Source organism: Anarrhichthys ocellatus, unplaced genomic scaffold (assembly GCF_004355925.1).
Source record: "Anarrhichthys ocellatus isolate YVR2014 unplaced genomic scaffold, GSC_Weel_1.0 scaffold10, whole genome shotgun sequence".
Lineage (NCBI taxonomy): Eukaryota > Metazoa > Chordata > Actinopteri > Perciformes > Anarhichadidae > Anarrhichthys > Anarrhichthys ocellatus.
The window spans coordinates 6841197-6860023 of NW_022280040.1; positions in this window are offsets into that span (position 1 = coordinate 6841197).

Here is an 18827-nt window from a genome sequence, read left to right on the forward strand (position 1 = left end):
CATTTCTATCACGTCAGTCGTTAGTCATGTGACTAGTTTGTCACTCCTTCAAGCATGCTCTTTTCCCTAAACCTACTTAAGTGGTTTTGTTGCCTAAACCTTACTTCCTGTGAAGACAGAAGTTTATTTTGAAAAGACACTATGCATGTAACTCGCCACCACACACGTCCAAAACTGACGCGAGAGGGTTACGCAGAGCGCCATAGTTTGAAGTGTATATTCCCACTGACAAAGCTGTGTTATGTAACGCATTGGTGTGAGAATGTTTTGACTCCTCATCTGATCTTGATGTGTATAACGTGTGGAGTTCCCCTTTAAGAGGACTGCGAACAACTTTAAATATCTGTTTTATTGAACAATGTCGTAGCTATACTACCCACCCTTTGGCAGAAGCCAAACTGTTGACACACAGTTTTATCTCCATCCTCATGTCTTTCTTGGCTCACAGAGGGAAGCAGGGTGGGCGCCAGGGGCATAAACTTCCCAACTTCCTGTTTCATTTTAAAACATCTCACAAAGGCTCTAAAAATATGCCCCAAAATCCACATATCTCCAAACTCGTTCGACTCTGGCTGCCAAATGTTTACTCATTTAGGAAAATGTTTACTTCCCTGCCCTGTGTTTTCTGTGTCAGAGCCACGAGGTCGAAGTCAGACGGATGTAAGATCCAGATCGTCCAAGATGTCAGGTGCTGCAACGACGAAACCCTTTAATGCTCAACACAGTAAAAAGTATTTTAAAAAAACATTTAATCTTTCTCGAATCAGATATACAGCAAAAGTACACATTTAGAAATTTGATCTGTTTCCATTGAAGGGAATTAAAATACTTTTTATTTTATTCATCTCTTTTTATGGACAAGAGCAATGAAACCCAAACTTACATACAACATAAATATGAAAAGTTTTTTAAGATAAATGAATGAACAAAAAAATCCTGCACATTGTCGATCTGTTGTACTTTGTAAAGTGTGTACAGGATGAATTTTTTCACAGTCCTTTGGTAGATAAAAGATAAACATATAAAATAGAAATAACTAATGGTTAGATAAAAGAAGCAGTCTGATAGTATCTGATCAACTGTTTTTTTTTTTTTTTTTGGGTGGTGACACCTCTTTAATTACAAATCATTGCTGACTTCAAACACAAGAACACTTACACAGTCTAGAGGCAGAAATTGCACCATATCCGGTGATCAGAGTGAAGTTTCCACATCTGTTATTGTGCTTAAATCTGTCTTTTCTTTCACAATCATAGCAAATATTACAAGTATCACTCCGGATTTACCTCATTAATGACTCTACTTTCATTGAAAACATCTAAATATTGTCCGGACATGATGCTGATATGTTAATTTCAACTGATATATTTGGAAAATACTGTCAGAAATATAACCTTCACCATTAACGGACAGTTTTTGTCAGTATACACTTTCACTACTATGCTCATTTAAGCCTCTGAAACTAAACTAAATCAAAACTCCACCATGCAAAGAGTTATTTTCCTGCTGTTGGAAAATAACCTCTTTGAAGGAAGACACCTGAAGACAGCAGTGCACTTTTGGGACTTTTTTTTTGGGCCTAACTCTCTTCCATCGAGTGCCAGAGATGAGTCAAGTTGAGGTACTTATTTGTCAGTGAGATATCACAACTTAAAACGTGCTCCACCAAGCGAAAAGACAGACGGCAGCAGCGTTTGGAAATGAGTCAGTGATGGAAATCCGATGTGGAGTTGTCGGGAGGAAATGGACGGCTGAGGGAAGGATGACCTTCGTCGGAGGAGAGAGCAGAAGAGCTGATTAGGAAAGTGAAGACCTGCTGCAATCCAACGCCACCTGAATGAGCGGAAGAAATCTGACGTCAGTTCAATTCCCATGACAATATTACAAAACACACTGCAGTGTGGAATGCAGAAATGTGCTCCGATGCAAAGTAATAATGTTGAATACACTCGATAATAAACAAGTATTACCGCTTTATGTGCTATCGGTCCTTGTTTTCCCTCTTTTGAGCAACTTGAACTCAAAGCTGTTTGTTCAACTCGCTGTTTTTCTCAAACGTCGGCCCCCTCAGCAACAATTAATGACCAGTTGCAGGAACTTCCTGAAGGAAAAACAACGGGATGGTATCAGTGTTTCAGGTGAAAATATCATCAACAATAAACAGCGATGGAAATGGCAGTTGGGCAAATCAGATATCTTTGTCAAATATTTACAAGCCTGTGTTTTTTATAAGCTTCTGGTTTGTTAAATCATATAAAACAACTGAAAAGTGAATCTGGAAGAGGTGGAACTGGAATATAAATAGAAATAAATACTTTTATTCTGTCAGAAATGTGCTGGAAAGCTCACAGAGGCATGTTTGATGTTATCACCTGTGAGGAATGTGAGGAATCTCAACATGTCCAACATGCTGGAATTCAGATTCCTCAACCATAAAATACTTTCCTCGTTAGAGATTAAATATGTAAATATGCCAACTCTGTTTGTCCAATATCGACAGGCCAAATATCTGGAGTTTATATTAAACCTAAAAATAGATTTGAGCTCTCTTACCTGTAACATCTTTGAGATTTTGTGAGCCATTATTAGGTTTTTCTTGTCTTACTTTTGGCACGAAGTTCATCAATAGTTTCCTTTGGGTAAATACGAGGCTGCAGTCTGCAGATAATGCTCATCCGAGTATTATTCTGCAGGGACGTCTGAGGAAACTCAAACAGGAAGTGAGATACTCCCCAGTTTCTTATCCTGAAGGAATAATGTGGTAAAGAGATGGTTTCATTGTTTACAACTGGAAAATGTAATTCCATAAGACAAAACTGCAGAAGTTCCCGAGAGCTCAGAAGAACAGGAATTTCTGGTTGAATTTATGTGTCTGATCACTTCATTATGTCAGCCGGCTCCAATCATGCACTCATTGGGCCGATCAGATTGCTATAACTTCATCAGGCCACTGCTTTGGAGTTTCAGCAGCCTTTCACCTGCGCGTCTGACAGGTTTGCATCGTGTGTTACTTCAGACGTGTGCAGACTGTAGCTTAGGGACTCATTCAACGGGTAAGTAAAAAGTGTAAAGAAAGCGTAAATCGTTAAAGTCCAAGTGGGTGAATTAACCCTTTATATAAATAATAAATGAGTTATATTTGCAGACATATAATTAAAGTCCCAAATGAGAAGGACGAGGTCTCACTCATGGTGTGCAGAGAGAGAAACTTCTTTGTGGTTTTTAATGACGTCAGCCAAGAGACAGACAGAGAGATGATGACTGTAACAGGGTCGGACAGACTGGAGAGAATAGAGCCGCTGGGTGTGTCCCTGTGACCTGCTGGGCCGATACAATGCTCACCATCAGAGTCTCTGAGCAAAGACGCTAACGCCTGTCAACAAACACTCAGGGGATGATTAACACAAACACAATCCTCAAACTGTTTGTGTCTGGGATGGTTCTTTTTATACTTCTCTTTAGATATATGATGATTTATAAGTGTCGACTATATGCTGTACTTTTTCTTCAAATTTTTAAATCACTTTTGACAACAACAAAAAACTAGAGGTATTTTAACTTTTTAATCATCAGAATGAAATGTGTCGTGTTGTTTTGGAGTAATTCCTGCCAGATTATTTTATGTGGAAATAACGTCACACCTTCTTCCTCAGCGTCCTCTGGTACTTCATGACTCAGTCTGCGAGTATGTCAATGAGTTTATCTGCATGTGTGTGTGTGTGTGTGTGTGTGTGTGTGTGTGTGTGTGTGTGTGTACCGTGAGCATCATTGTTTTCGAATACTGATTAAATTATCATTCCAGATAAAGAGGTGAGACGCACCTATCAACACTATTTCAGGACGTGATTGTATCTTGATAAAAAAAAGTGCTTCAGAGAGAAGCAGCTTCTTATATCCACTGACCTTTGATTTATAAGAAGTGGATGTCCCCCATTGGTTGGTGGACTGCGGCATATTAAGTTAACGTTGAGCCCCATGAGCTGGATAAAACACTGTACAATTCCTCATTTATATATGTGTGTGTTTGTGTTGAAGTGGTGAAATAAGAATATGCTCATTATTCTGACACAATGACTAATAATGCAGCTATTTAAAATTAACATGTAATGTGAGCATGTGTATGTTTTATAACTACAAAGCATTTCCATACAATGACAACACCAGTGGCACTGAGGTGATGTTACAGTACGGAGGGGGGTCCATCCCCTCAGCCTTGTCAGTGGGCACCTGTTAGTTTGTGTTGACGTGGCTTCTTTAGCACCTCTGCTGATTGACTTAGCAAGTAAAATACTGACAACTCACCAGGCCCCTCAGCAGGTAGCGGACTGTGTGCATACAGCGGCGAGCTGGTAGCACCTGAGAGCAACGCATTGTGTGCTAAGCTGCTGCTGTAAAATCCCTTTGCTTATAATGCTCTGATATGGAGGTTACAGTGGAGAAAAAGCCTGAATTCAACATCTTGTCTTCACGGTCAGACGCCCTCACACAAGACTCATCTGAGGGGTCATGAGATGGTTTGCATCATGGGAAAGCATAGAACATATAACAGTAAGTCAAAATTACATCATAAAAGAGAGCAATTCTAAATTTAAAATCAAGATAAACCATATACTGATTCTGATTTAAACCAATTACCACAAAGACCCATTGCAACGTCTACACAGGCTCCTTACTCATGAGATATCTTTGCAGATATTAAGATCAGCAGGAAAAAGCTGATTCAACACCCAAAAGCAGCAGAGATTGAGATAAATCTGAGTCCAAATACATACAAGATAACATGTCAGAAAAGTGGTCTTGAGTTGAGGCTCTAGGCTTTGGCAGGTAACGCAGAGTAAACAGTGTTTGGTTTGATTGGCAGGTTATTGTTGAGTCTGTGTGGGTGTTGAGGAAGGTTGGACCTTCTCTCAGGACGTAGCCTCACTTCCCTCTCTCAGAGGCTCTCAGGAGGAGAGCAGTGTGCCTTTTAACTTTTCATACTTGTGCTGTGTTTGTTAAGGCCACATTCCCTGAGCCCGGCTGCAACTTGTGTTATTCTTCCTGTGCTGTTTGCCCCACTCGCAGCTGGAAGGACAGGAAAACCGATCTGGAAAACTACTTCATGTATGTCATCAGTGATTACAGGACGGCAGTGCCCGCCTGCGCCTTGGTATTGGCAGCCTCATGCCGGGGCTCGCGGCGCAGCGGCAGGCCTGAATAATGCCGTCCCATGGGGGCGATGCTGTGCACCCCTCCTCGCTCAAGGCCTCGCTTCTGCTTTCACGCAAGGAACTCTGTGAGCCCATGCAGCCCTGTCAGCACTCTTCCTGTGGAGAAACTGGAGAGGAAGCTCCACCAGGCTGCCCGAGGTGGCCAGAAACCTCCACAACTTTCCATTTCTTTCTTTTATCTTTCCAGTTGACTCTCAGCAAATGACAGACTGGTGCACCTAAACCATCAATTAGTGGCGGAGAAATACCACACTGTAGAAATAATCCATTACAAGCAAGAGTCCTCCATTCAAAATCTTGAGTCTTGCTAACAAGACTATGTAACTTTTGCTAAAGAGCAAGCTCTTCTCAATCACAGTTTGTACTTATACCTACAAAAAGTAATGCACTATAATTCGTATACAACCCAATCTTGAGCAAACAAACACAGGACTTTCACCCAGGAAAAAGCTGTACATGTCCCACGTGAAACCATAATCCTTATTTTACCTTATTTTACGTAACTTATGTATTTAACTCCCTACAATACGACGATAGTTTTTTATCACGTCAGTCGTCAGATCTGCCTCATTTCTGGGATGCCACACAGTAAGACATTCCCTCAGATCCCCTCTCTGTTCATTGCTTCCTCCTTCCTCTGCTGCCACTTTCCCAGGCAGAGGACCTGGAAGAGCAATCTAGGGGGATCAGGAATGACAAGGCAGTCCGGCCTCCCATTGTATGTGAGCGTTTACTCAGCATGGAAGAGCAAGGACAGTGAGCCTACAAGAATACAATAGGCTCATATTTATTTACTGCTTAGTGGCAGCCAGGGAGAGCCCCCTCCCCTCCTCAATAGCTGATAACAACTTTACAGTAATAGACCTCTAATAAAGTCCTCGGAGGGCAAGTAGAGGCCAGACTCTCTGACTCTATCGTGGGTTAATTTCAAACACAACCGATGAGATGTGTTAAATCTGTGAGGAAGACTCACTTCAACGTATATGAGGGTGTTAAAACAGGTTAAAAACAGTCAAATGAGTTGAGAAAAGAGAAATTGTAAATATAATCACACATTCAAATTCTCGTCAACTTCATTTCAGATGAAGTTGTTGTCTGATTTCCTCACATAGTTTGGTAATGCCAATAAGTGTCTATGGGAAAATGCAAAGCACAATTTTATCTAATACAAAGTTTCCTGTTTCCTGTAAACATTTATATATATATATATATATATATATATATATATATATCATCAACATGGTCTCGAAAAAGAGATCTCGCTGGTTTGAAAGCAGCAGAAATGCTGGAAAAGCCCTCAGCTGTTATCTCAAACAAAGTGTTGGAAGTTATTTACATTATTCAGAAAAAGAAAAAGGACAACTAGAAAATATGAAAGTTCTGAAGTGGTTGGAAAATTGTTTACTTTGTGAGCTGTAAATCCTTTTTATCTAATGAACAAATGTGTTTGTATGTTTATCCAGTATGTATTTGGATGAGTGTGTATTTGGATGAGTGTGTACATGTACTCTAAGCAGCAAAGTGCAGCTTTAATCTTCTTACTACTTTTCTGCGAGCAAAAATTAAAAAGATTCCTGTTCTTAAACCGTTTTGATTATCAGTTGAAAAATATTCAAAATGAAGCAAACAAACAGATGAGAGGAATCTGTAAAGTCAGTCGTGCAGCGAGTGGATGAGTGAAAATGTGTTGCGTGAGAAAAGAAACAAGAAACACAATCCACAACACAAATTAAAATGAGTGATACTGAGACAAAGCAACATGTGTGCAGATTCATTCAGTCTAAATACTGCATAGTGTGCAAATATGAGCCATGAGAATGAGTAGAAGGGCTTTCAGGTTTATGTGTAATGCCTTTGAGGTCCAGTGGAGGGCTCCCTCTGTTGTACTGATTCATAATCCATCTGTAAAAACACAGTAAAGCAGAACATAAAGAGGTGGCATTTCCCTTAAAACTCCACATGCAGTATGAAGAATACACATTTATATTTGGGACTTACGGTCAAACCTCCCAAACCAGCTGATCTGTTGCTTCTAAACACAAGCTGACCGAGGCTTGACCATCGTTGACACTTGTTTCCTCCCGTGTTTTAATCTGACTGAAGAACGCCTGTAAATGGACCAAACCAGTGTCTGACTGGTGTCTGACCTACATGACCGAGTCCCGAGCCTGAAAAAATATTAATTTTCCGAGAGGCATTATGGGAGCGTGATTTATTGGTTGCCTTGATGCCTTGTGGGTGTAATTGTGAGAGCACGGCTGAAGTTGAGTGGCTTTCATGCCCCCGTCCGTCCCCTCCTCCAATCCCTGAGTTTTCAGAGATTAACTCAGACACTGGATTAAAATCTCAAAATAGAGAAATCCTTTTAGATGAACAGATTGATTAAAAAGGGGAAAAGATGAGCGTGGGGTGGCACTGAGCTGCTGATATTCTCACCGGGGAGTGAAAGTCCACTTGGAGCTCAATGACAACTCTGAATGTGTGTTTACCTTTGATGAATTCAAACTGTTTCAAGACAAACAGTTGATCCATTAGAAGTTAAGTCGTTCTCTGTAATGAGTTTTGACCATCAGCAAATCCGGTGGGAAAACTGGATGGCTGGTGTTTTAGAAATCTTTGTCAACACTCACAGCTGTTTGCTGTAGTTGCATTTCGGTTAGCTTTTTTATTGTATTTCCATAATATATTTTCCATTTGTCACCATTTTGGGAAATGGGCTCATTCGCTTTTAGGAGAAGATATCTGTTCATTAAATATTAAGTTACAGCTAGCATTTAGCTGGTTAGTTTAGTTTAGCTTAGCTTAGCATAACGACTGGAAACAGGGGGAAACAGCTAGCCAACAAGGGTTGCTGCTCGAATATTCAAATTGAATAGCATCTCTAAAGCTCAGCTAGCTGCTTTCTCCGTTTTCACTCTCTTAGCTAAGCTAACTGGCTGCTGACTGTAGCTACATATTTACTGAACAGACATGAGAGGGGTATCAATCCATCAAGAAACTCTTCACGGGGAAGTAAAAATGCTTTTTCTTTCCCTCATCTGATTAAAAGTCAGATTTTTCTTTTCTCATTTTTTTATGACTTTTGCCCTTCAATGCAAGATGCAGTCAGGAAACTATACAGGTGTGTAGATGAGATCAAAAGAAAGGCCAGGTGCGAAGATGGGTTAGGAAATGGGGATTGTGATCCCCCCCCCCCTCCCCCCATCCCCCCATCCTGATTTTGCGTTGTGACTTGTGTGATCGCTACAAAAAACAGTTTTAGGTTCTGACATCGTGTTGCATTTATTTTATTTTGTAGTTTTTGCATATTCATACAAACACACAACCATCAATGAAACTGCAACAAAAAATAAATAGACACAATATAAAAAAAACTGCTCTTCTTGCACAATTCAGAGTCAGAAACCATTTGAGCTCCACTTGCTTTCATTTTGAACCATAACTGTTTGGTGCAGGCTTTAGGGAATGCCGTTTTTCTTCTTGCTGTACTACTCAGTTTGGTGTTAACAGACAAAAGCCTGATGCTTGATATCGTCATCATTGTGTAGCCTGTTTGATTGCGGGAAGCAGGTGTATGTTAGTGTGGCCTTTCAGACCAGATTTAGTCATCCACTCACTTCCCCCTGGTCCCCAGGTTCCCTCTCCATTTCCCAGCAGAGCTCAGCCCTCCCTCCCTCCCTCCCTCCCTCCCGCCTGCATGCATGGAACACAGTGCAGAAAGCATTTTCTTCAACCACCAGATACGGTTGCATGCATTTAAGATTCATTGCATTTCCTTGGATAATTTTTTGATTCTTTTTTTTTAAATGTCTTTTTTGCTGCTCCACTCTCTTTTACCCTTGTCCTCCGTCTCCACAGCTCCCCTCTCTCCTTCCAGACCTAAGCGCTCTTCCTTCCTGCCCTCTCACAGCTTCCTGCTCCGGCTCTTATCACTCCAGAAAACATGACACAGTCTCAGCCCAGTCAAACCAACGCTAACCTCCGTTGTCCCCCCTTTTCCTTGGCCATCACTGCCTTAAATGGAAGTATTGTGGGCCCCGCAGGGTGCCTGCAGGGGGGTGAGTGGAAATTACAGAAGCCATGTCATCCTCCTGGGACAAATCTGCTAATGAACTTATTTATTATAAACAATATAGCCTCTACTTCACAGCCTACAAAGGGACAATACATCTGGAGTGGCCAGGCGTATTTTTATTTATGTATTTATTTATCTTAGAGGAAGTCGTGGGCACATTGGGACTTTATCAACTCATTCTCCTCCGAGGGGTTTTCCTCTGAGCTGAGGAAATAGTCTGCTTTGATTTACTCTGTAAATCTGTGCCTTGTAATACAGCAAGAGGTGACTGCATGAGGCCAAGGCTGTGAAATCTGGTTTGTGGTTAAAATGTGCAGCATCATGCTTAAGTTGATGTTATCTGGATTTCTTTTCATGAATACCCTTAAAGAATATTTCTTGTTTTTTTTTTCATTACACAGTAAAATCATACTCACTCTTTTGTCTAAAATCTTCCTCAGTTTGGTGTATTTGTCAAATCAGATGAAGTATATTCTCATGAGCATCTTGAGTAACATTTTGTGCATCGCTTGCAGGTTGTATTTATTGTTGTTCTATGACACCGCTGCCAGATACGGGTCTGCAAAGGCACGATAGAGCCCGTGTTATTGTAAGGCCACAAGGCCATCTGATAAGGTCCCATGCGCCACAGCCTGCAGCGATAACACATGTTTTGGATGGTTTCAAGCCAAAAAAGCCGAACCTGTCACTGCACAGAATGCAACAATTACAGCAAAGTTCAAAGTCTGCACTACGGGCATTGATCAGAATATCTGGATGCCATTTTTCAGCTGCGAATAGCGTCCTCTGGGGTCTCCATTGTTCCACACACTGCAGCATGTCAGTGTAGGTAATAGTGGGCTTTTGTCTGGATGCAGAAACGTGATGATATCAGGGGGGACTTTCCCCTGAGTTTCCTGATGTGAGCTTTTCCCATGTTATCATGTAGGAATAATCACAGGAGGGATGCTGATCAGCTGACAGTGATCGCTTGAATGTGATTGTAAGGAAAAACATAAGAATGCTTTTAATCTGTTTTAAAAATATATTTGTGTGCAATCATCTTAAAAAACAAGAATCATGGAGTCTGCTATGTTGCACCGCCATGTTTCTACAGTATGCCACTAATCCATAGACACTTGACCTTTAGGCATGAGTAATTATTTAACATGGGCCTGCATATGCTTTAACAGAATAGACATTTTGGGAAAATTATCATTTGGCTTTGTTGCTGAGCGTTAAATGAAAAGTTACAAACATTACGTCTGTTTATATTCAATTGAAAGGGTTGAAATGTATGTTTTACAAGACGAAATATTGACGTATTATCAGGTTGCTATGGCATGTGTCAGCAAACTATTGTCAGTTTACACTTATTAATCAGTGAATAGTTGTTACCTTTGAACAGGCTAGCGCTAGTTAGCTATAGCTTAAGCTAAGCGTACCAACTGCTAACAGTAGCTTTAATATTTGAGTGTTTTAAATCTTCTCATCTTGGCAAGAAAATGAATATGTACTGAACAACATATGTAGTAATAATGTATTCCTTTACACCGAGGCTGCATGGTGAGCTTTGGTGCAGCAGCCTGCAACTGTAGGGAGTGAGTAGATATTGATGATCCAGACCATTGTGTGTAAATGAACTGAGGAGATAATCTCCATCAGGTGAACTCAGACACTGAGAGGTCTAGTCAAACACAGGAACTCCTTGAAGTGTAAGATAGGCCAGATATGTGAGATAATGTATTGATAAAATGCTCTCACGGCGTACATTTCACTGTGACTTATTGTGGTTGTAACAGCCATGTTCCATCTTCATGATGTGTTTTTGGAACATGTTAATGTCAGCTCTCACTTTGCTCTCAAAGAGGAAATTAAAAAAAAAGGTGAAAGTAAAATTTTCACGCCTCAGGTTGATTATTAAATTTACCCCACAGTCTCGTCAACTTGACACCGATCCATCTGCCTCGCGATTTACTTAGTTTCACGGGACATTCATTTGACAAGCGCCTTGAGCGAGAGAAAGAAACTATTTGACAGAAAATATGTGTGAATCTGATTAAAAGTGGGTCGGCTCTTCCTATCAATGCTGCTTGTTTCTATACAGCGTTGGTGTAAAGGGAACAACGTAGGGAGGAAGCCCTCACACACACACACACAGTGCATTTCCTCCATAAAACCACAGCTGTGTGAAAACAACACATTCCTCAGCCATTTCTCTCACTTTAGCACAATAAAGGACATGAAGGTCTGCAGGGCACTCACTAATGTTGCTGAGTTGAATAAAGACTCGCGTGCAGGTAACTTTGCAATGTCACCTTGATAATATGAAAGTGTTGCATCATAAATAGGTGTAAAAGATCAGTATTTTAGTTTTTAACCGTAGTCCATTAAAGGAGAAGTTGTTGCGTCTATGAGGAAGTTCGACTTTTGGAGTATTTGTTCTGTAATCTCCAGAAATGACATTGCATTATTTGCACTATGAGAAAAATATCATGAAAAGTCCAATTTAAACCAAGTCTTATGATTTTGTTTCCACCACAGCTCAAGATAAGTTTGAGTTGTGATCTTTCCTCTTATCTGCTGTCTCTGCAGCTCCCGTGCTCACCTCTATTGATCCAGATTCTTGCAAGGTGCGATGCCACTGACCACACACGCCATTATTGATCGACATTGGTCACCCCTCGGCCGCCATGGCGTCCTGTTAGCACCCTCGGGGGTATCTGGGTTTTTGTTCTACGCTTTAGCGCCTCACCAAGGCAAAGGCCACACATGAAAGGATTCAGAGTGTTTGAGCCACTGAGGAATCAATTCACACCCTGATTGTCATGTACAAAGGCCTCACTGTCTCTTCCCTCGTTTAAAAAAAAAAACTAGTCTGGAGAGTTGGATCAGTAATTAACTCATTTCATCACGAAGGCATCAAACACTGATTTTTAAAGTATAGATATTATTCTGGTGATGGTGCAATCTCTTCAGCATGCAACATCATGTTGCTGCAAAACAGATGAGACGAATTGAGGGACTTCTCGTGCGGAGGGGTCAAAGCCAGGCCAAGTTGCGGAGAGTAATATTTATGTGACTGGTCGCTGTCAGGAAAACAATAATGACGCTTGGACATAATCTATCATTTGTTTTCTCACCAATACTTATAAAGCAATTCCTTTTTTTGATATACAAAGCAAGAGCAGGGATTGTGTGAGAGCTGAAAATCAGAAGAATTACTTTGGTGTTTATCTGTTCGGCTGGACAAAAGTATTGTTGGCCCATAACGTATTGTTTAGGAGTATTTCATCCCTTTGATGCTATAAAACAATTATAAAATGGTTTATTGTATAGCTGTAAGTTCATTTTCTCATGTTTTCTTATATTTGCAAATATTTATCTGCATGTTTTGTTCTTCCTTAAAAGAACAAAAAAAAAGAAGCTATTTCAGGCTCATACTTGTGTCAAGGACAAAAAGAAAAGAAAGACCCAAAATAGACAAGGCTTATCAGTTTGGGAATGGTCATAGCACCAGTAGGAACAATGGCGTGGCGAGATGGGAGTAGAGGTTGACCCTAATAATGCGACTGGTCCCGTCAAGGAACCTGGAGAACAGGAAGCCCACCGTACCTCTGTCCTAATGGATAAAGTCATAAAAATGATAAACACGGGTCTCGATTAGTCTCCGTCAGGACAATGTGGATTTGGGTCGGGCCAGTAAAAGTGAAGAGATGAAAGAGTCTGCTCTCCCGTGTGGCTGAACTCCCCGCTCGTTTCACTGAGGAAACCTGGGTTTTCCCTTTCCCCACTTACCAACGGTGATTCATCAGTCAATCAAGACGTTCTATTAATACTTCCTCCCTGTGGTGTTGGAAGAAAGAAGTGCGAGCATGAGTGAAAGTCACCCTGAGAGCAAGGGGGGGTCGCTGAGTGTAAGTATACACTAGAGTTAAAGGATAGTTATGTTTTATGACAACTTGGATCTTATTTTTAAAGGCTTTTGTTTCTATTGGCTATACACAACAGATTAATTGCTGAAAACACACAACAAAGTCTGATTGGACAGGAAACACAAGCAGTAAGAGGATCATATAGGTTTTAGACAAATCCCAGGTTAGCTGAGTTTATTTAAAAGACAAAATAAAAGTGAATAGTAAAATGATTACCGAAACATTTCCACTGTAAACAGTTTACAGACTTCTTGGTTGACCTTTGACTCACTCTACTTGAACATAAATAATACACAAATGGATGTCGGCAATTAGGCTAATCCGTTAGCTTGGTTAAAGCCATTGCTCGACATTTTGGGAACGACGCTTCCTCTTGTGAAGGTCAATGCCACTCTCATGTCTGAGAAGCTAAACGTGAAGCTACAGCCTTTACGCAGTTAGCTTAGCTTAGCATAAAAACAGGAAACAAGTGGAAACTGCTAGCCTTGCTATATTTTCCGATTAGACTTTTGTTGTCAAAAAAATAACTTTTCCCAGTTGATTGGTTCCTAAATGGTTCTTATGAGCGGTCGACCTCAAATAATATTTTTATTTTTGTTGAAATGTGTATATTCATTTTCTCCCAGATGCTACATTTGCAAAGGCCTCTTCCCACTTATGATGCCACTGATTGAAAGCCTAACACGATATCCTTGACATCATCATTTTACATTGCTGCCTCCTCCAGTGAAACTACAGCACTATGGATGTTCTCAGGAAAGAGACTTTGATTATTTTACTTGTTGCTTCCGTTTTATTGTTGGCTGACCCCTGGCAGCTTGCAAACCCCGAGGTCACCACAACTTGTCGTGAAAAGTTTCCAAACATCCTCATGTTAGCACGACTAAAGGCATATTTAAGATTGGTCTCGGACCCGGGGCTTCAGTTTAGTCAAACAGACTGAGAATGAGGGCGAGACGAGAAGATAAGGCGGATGTGCTCATCTCCAAACTGAGCAGCAGAGACAAACAAGAAATAGTTTTATCATCAGAGCATCTTCATTTTGCAGGGGGCCGGATGGTGCTGCAGACGGGGTGAAGATATCAAAATGTCCTCTTTTGCTCAGCGTGGAGTGAGCTGGCCAATAAACACGACAGGGCCGAGTAGATTCCCACCTGATTCTCGGCAGATCCCCGACAGATTAACGCCTCCAGAACAATGAGACGAGAGTGGAGACAGCTTCCTACGAGTCCCCGCTCGTCTGGGGGAGACAACATCCCAGCAGTGCTACCCTTTCTGCAGGGTCCGGGTGTGTGCTCTCGGGCAAGGGAACTTTCCCAGCAATCCCCTGAGGGAGGGGGAAGACTGTACCACCAATAACACCTAAAGACATCTATGTGTGCGTGTAAGTGAGAGGCAATGCTTTTGGCCGCGTGATCAGTTTCTGTCTTGTTTTTCTGGTGTCATTCGTCAGAATTTCAAGTCCTCAGTTTCTGTGACCAAATAGTGACCCGGGGAAAGAACATGATCAAGACTCTCATATCCTTTTTGTGAGCATAATTTAACCACCTTAACCTGTGGATGATCTCTCATATCTGCAATCTCCCTCATGGGATGATTCTCAGGTTGCTAAAGATCAACCACCAACAAAAAGTCATAAGGAAGTCACACTTTTCCTTGACATATTCCAACTAATACTGATCCGCTGCACAGTTTGACAGCAGAATTGAAACTTCTTTTAAATTCCTACATGACTTTATTACTGTTAAAACTTCCAGCTTTGGGAAAAGTTGTGATTTCTATTTACAGAATCCAGACTTGCTCTCCTTCTTTCTCTTCTGCACACCTGTTATGTGCTCCCCACCTTAACCTCCTCATTCTCTCCTGACGAGGGCCCTTCCCCCATGCTGAGACACCTCCTGCTCTCCAGCAGGTGTTGGAGGAAGTCATAGTCTAATCAGATAATTTAAACAATCACTATATCTCACCATTGACAATGACAAAGATCTACACACTGACTGTATGGCTTCTAATTTATATTCCTACCATACACATGACAAAAGAACTATAACCTGGGTTTGATGGGGGGCTGCAACTAACAAAGGTTTTAACTGTAGATAAAATGTAGAATAATTTGTTTGAGTAAACCTTTAACACCAACCCTCTTTTGTTGGTGAAACACCTAAATGGGAACGAATTGAGTATTTTTCATCATTAGAGCCTTTTAAAGGATGTAAAACATTGTTGAATCGACAAACTACTCTTAAAGTTGCACTGATCAACATTTTTACATGAACAATGGATCAAAGTTAACCCCCAACTCTGCAGTTTCCCTCAGCTCTAGGAGCGCTTTAGCGTCTTTAAGCTTGTTGTTTTAGTTTTTTAGGACCTCAACTGTTTTGTTTTGAGTTACCGCTCTCACCAACGTTGTATCCAGTCGACGCCAACGGATTTCAGGAAAAAACTTTGACAGACACACTGTAGGCGACCTGCTCAGCACCACACAGACACAGTTAAAGACTAGCTGGTGGACATATTGGAGCGTTTAGCAGCTACAGAGACAGATATTTCCCTCAGCAGTTGGTGGAGACCAAAGACAGAGTTAAAAGTAGAGTGACTATATTGATCTGAAACATGACTCCAAATAAACGTTAATGCTGCTCCGTGTCTGCTGGATGTGTAAATAAGCAACTGTTTGCTAACATGTTAGCAACTTGATGCCAAAGTGCCAAAGCAAATGGCCCAACAAAATAATGATGTTGTGTTTTATTGTACTGGCATTCAATGACATTTAAATATTTTGCCTTTTTACCATATGAAGAACTTCATGTTTTGTCTGTAAAATGTCATGTTTGTGAAAAATGGTCACAAATTTTTCTCCGACCAACAGTCTGCAAATTAATTATCTGTTATTTGACTACTCTATGAACTAAACATCCTTGAAGAAGTGTAAGATGAAGAGTAGGACAGAGTCCCCAAACATTTGCTGCTAATTAGAGTATTGTTCAAACTCAGAGCACTTTTCCCTTCTGTGGCTTTGTCCAGCTCAGGCCTTCGCAGCTCGAGAGGCTCAGGGGATCAGCACAGAGTGCTAACATATATATACCTTCCGTCCCTGTGATTTAAACTAACACCACTGCCTCGCAGCGCGGCACAAAGGAGCCAGCAAACACATTGTGCAATTCCCAAGAAAGCCACCCACAGACATTTATACAGTGAGACTGGCGACCAGCAGCTCAACCGTGTTTCAGAACTCACTCGGAAGGCGGACAGTTTGTGCTGCTACGCCAAGGACAGGAAGTGCTTGCAGAGGGACAGGAAGTGCTCACCGCTGCAGTAGCCGAGGCTGGAACTGAGATAATGCCATTGTGTAAGCAAGCCAAGTGACCTCTCCCTGAGCACTGAGTCCAGAGGCTGGCGTCGTGAGCCCTGGCCCCCACCCAGCCCCAGACTCCCCAGGCACGGGGTGGGGGACTTGGTGGAGGGACAGGGGGAGGAATGGAGGGAGGAGGCGGGGCAGGGGGATACGAGGCGTGTCACCTTCCCTCATCCCCCCGCCGCCACTCCTTTGGGTCGACTCTGAACCTCACCTTGTAGAGGAAATGTGGCTACGACTCCAGACTTTATGACTTCTCCTACCAAAAGACAGGATTTTTCACTCCCACACAGCGCGAGAGAGAGAGGTGGCCAGGGCACGCTCATGCCCACGCCCATGTCAAAACACGCATTCACAGAGACACACATGCAAACACAGAGTCTCTCTTTCTCCACTCTCTCAGGACTGGAAGGGGGGGGAACTTTATCAGGTCATAAGCAGTAAAATAGACGATGACAGTATTATAGTCCAGATCCTGTCCAATGCTTGGCCGGACCCTCCATCCAAAACACCCTCCCACCGACCCCTAGAGGGTCACCCGGCGTGCTCTCTGTGTCCCCGTGGTTTCTGCACGGGGGCACGAAAAGGTTGCATAAGCATCGCTCATATTTCTGTCAGCCCCTTTTGCCGTGTCACAGGGACCGTAAACCACAACGAGATGGGAACGGTCCGAGAAGAGCTGACAGGTTGAAGGGCTGCTGGCTCAGATAAGAACCAGCATCAGCTTGGGTGATGTTTGGGTTTCTGACCACAAACAGGGGCTTCATTCTCGGCTGTATAAACACTCCAAGTCTGGACATTTGAGGTGCAACAGGTTGCTTTAACCTTTCCCCCAGCGTGTCACCGTCCTGGTCTGGCACAGCTGCTCCAAAGCCAAGGATACACAGTCTCACACATTTCTGCAGCTTGCACATGTGTTTCATAGAGTTAATGGAGTTTATATTTCACAATACTGGCTAATGTCTTTAACACATATTCCATGAATGCTGCTCAGTGAAGGTTCACCTCAAACTCTCACTCAAACTCAAGTCTCAGAGAGGGATATTTTAGGGGCAAAATGTATTCTTTGTACAGTGAATAAGCCTTTTTGCCCTTTTTAAACTCAGACAAAACTTATTAATAATACAATGAAGTGAATGAGCATCCACTGAGGTAAACAATAATTGAATTGTGACATTATAGTTCAGACATCAAAGGTGAAATGCACCTTAAAGAGTTGTTGAAATAAATATAATAGCTGACCACAAAAAATAATAAATTACTTTTAGATTATTTTCAATATGCTGCTTTATTTTTACATATTTACAGACTATGCAATATTACCATTGTGTCCCATTATGTAAATTAAAAACAAGATATTTGGGCTTTTTTCCAGACATAACTGTTCTCTTCATAAATGCGATACCAAAAAAGTAATTTAAAGCGTTTTACGCCCACAACTTAATCAAGCAGCTGTTTGTTCGGTTCATTAACATCCCAGACCGACGTCCTCGACTGTTTTGACATTTGAGCGTCACAGCCATAGACAAAAGCGCACCAGTATCACAACATTTTACAGTTTTTTTTGTGTCAGAGGCCTCATCACTTAATAAACGTGTAATGGGTGTTTATTTAAGCTTTGTTATTTAGATCTATTGACGTCACTTTTAGGAAAGTTAAATCCTCAAACGCCCTTTGTCCAGCGCTTCTCATTAGGCTGCAATCAAAGAAAGTCTCCATCGAGACCATTGTGCGTAAAAGTTGCGAATGAGGGGACCATTAACTCCACGCGTAAACCTGATATTCAAGATTTTAACACTCTTAACCCCCTCCAATACACAAACTGTCGATCAAGTATTGATCTCTGCGCATCTCAGTGTCAGTCTAATACAAAGGGTGAGAATTAAAACTGCACTCAATAAACGTGAATTGTGGATCAAAGGGTTCATCAGTTTCACCTCTTTTCTCTCCTAAAGTAGGTAAAATGTCACACATTGCCACCTTTTTAAAACCTTTGCACTAAAGCCTGGTTCATATCTTAGTGTTTTATCTAACTATAAAACACATTTTGTGCACATGGGAATATATTTTTTATTATTTATAGTTTGCATCTATTAGAAATCTCACCACGTCTCTCCTTAGAGGGTCTCAGCGCTTCAAACAAGGGTAGGAGGCGGACTACTCCAACTTTTTTACACCTTTGTAGTAGTGGGCAACTCCCACCACATGGTGATTGGCTGCCTGTGAGTTTATAGCGCACCAGCCTTCACATCCAGCACTGAGTATTCGGTACA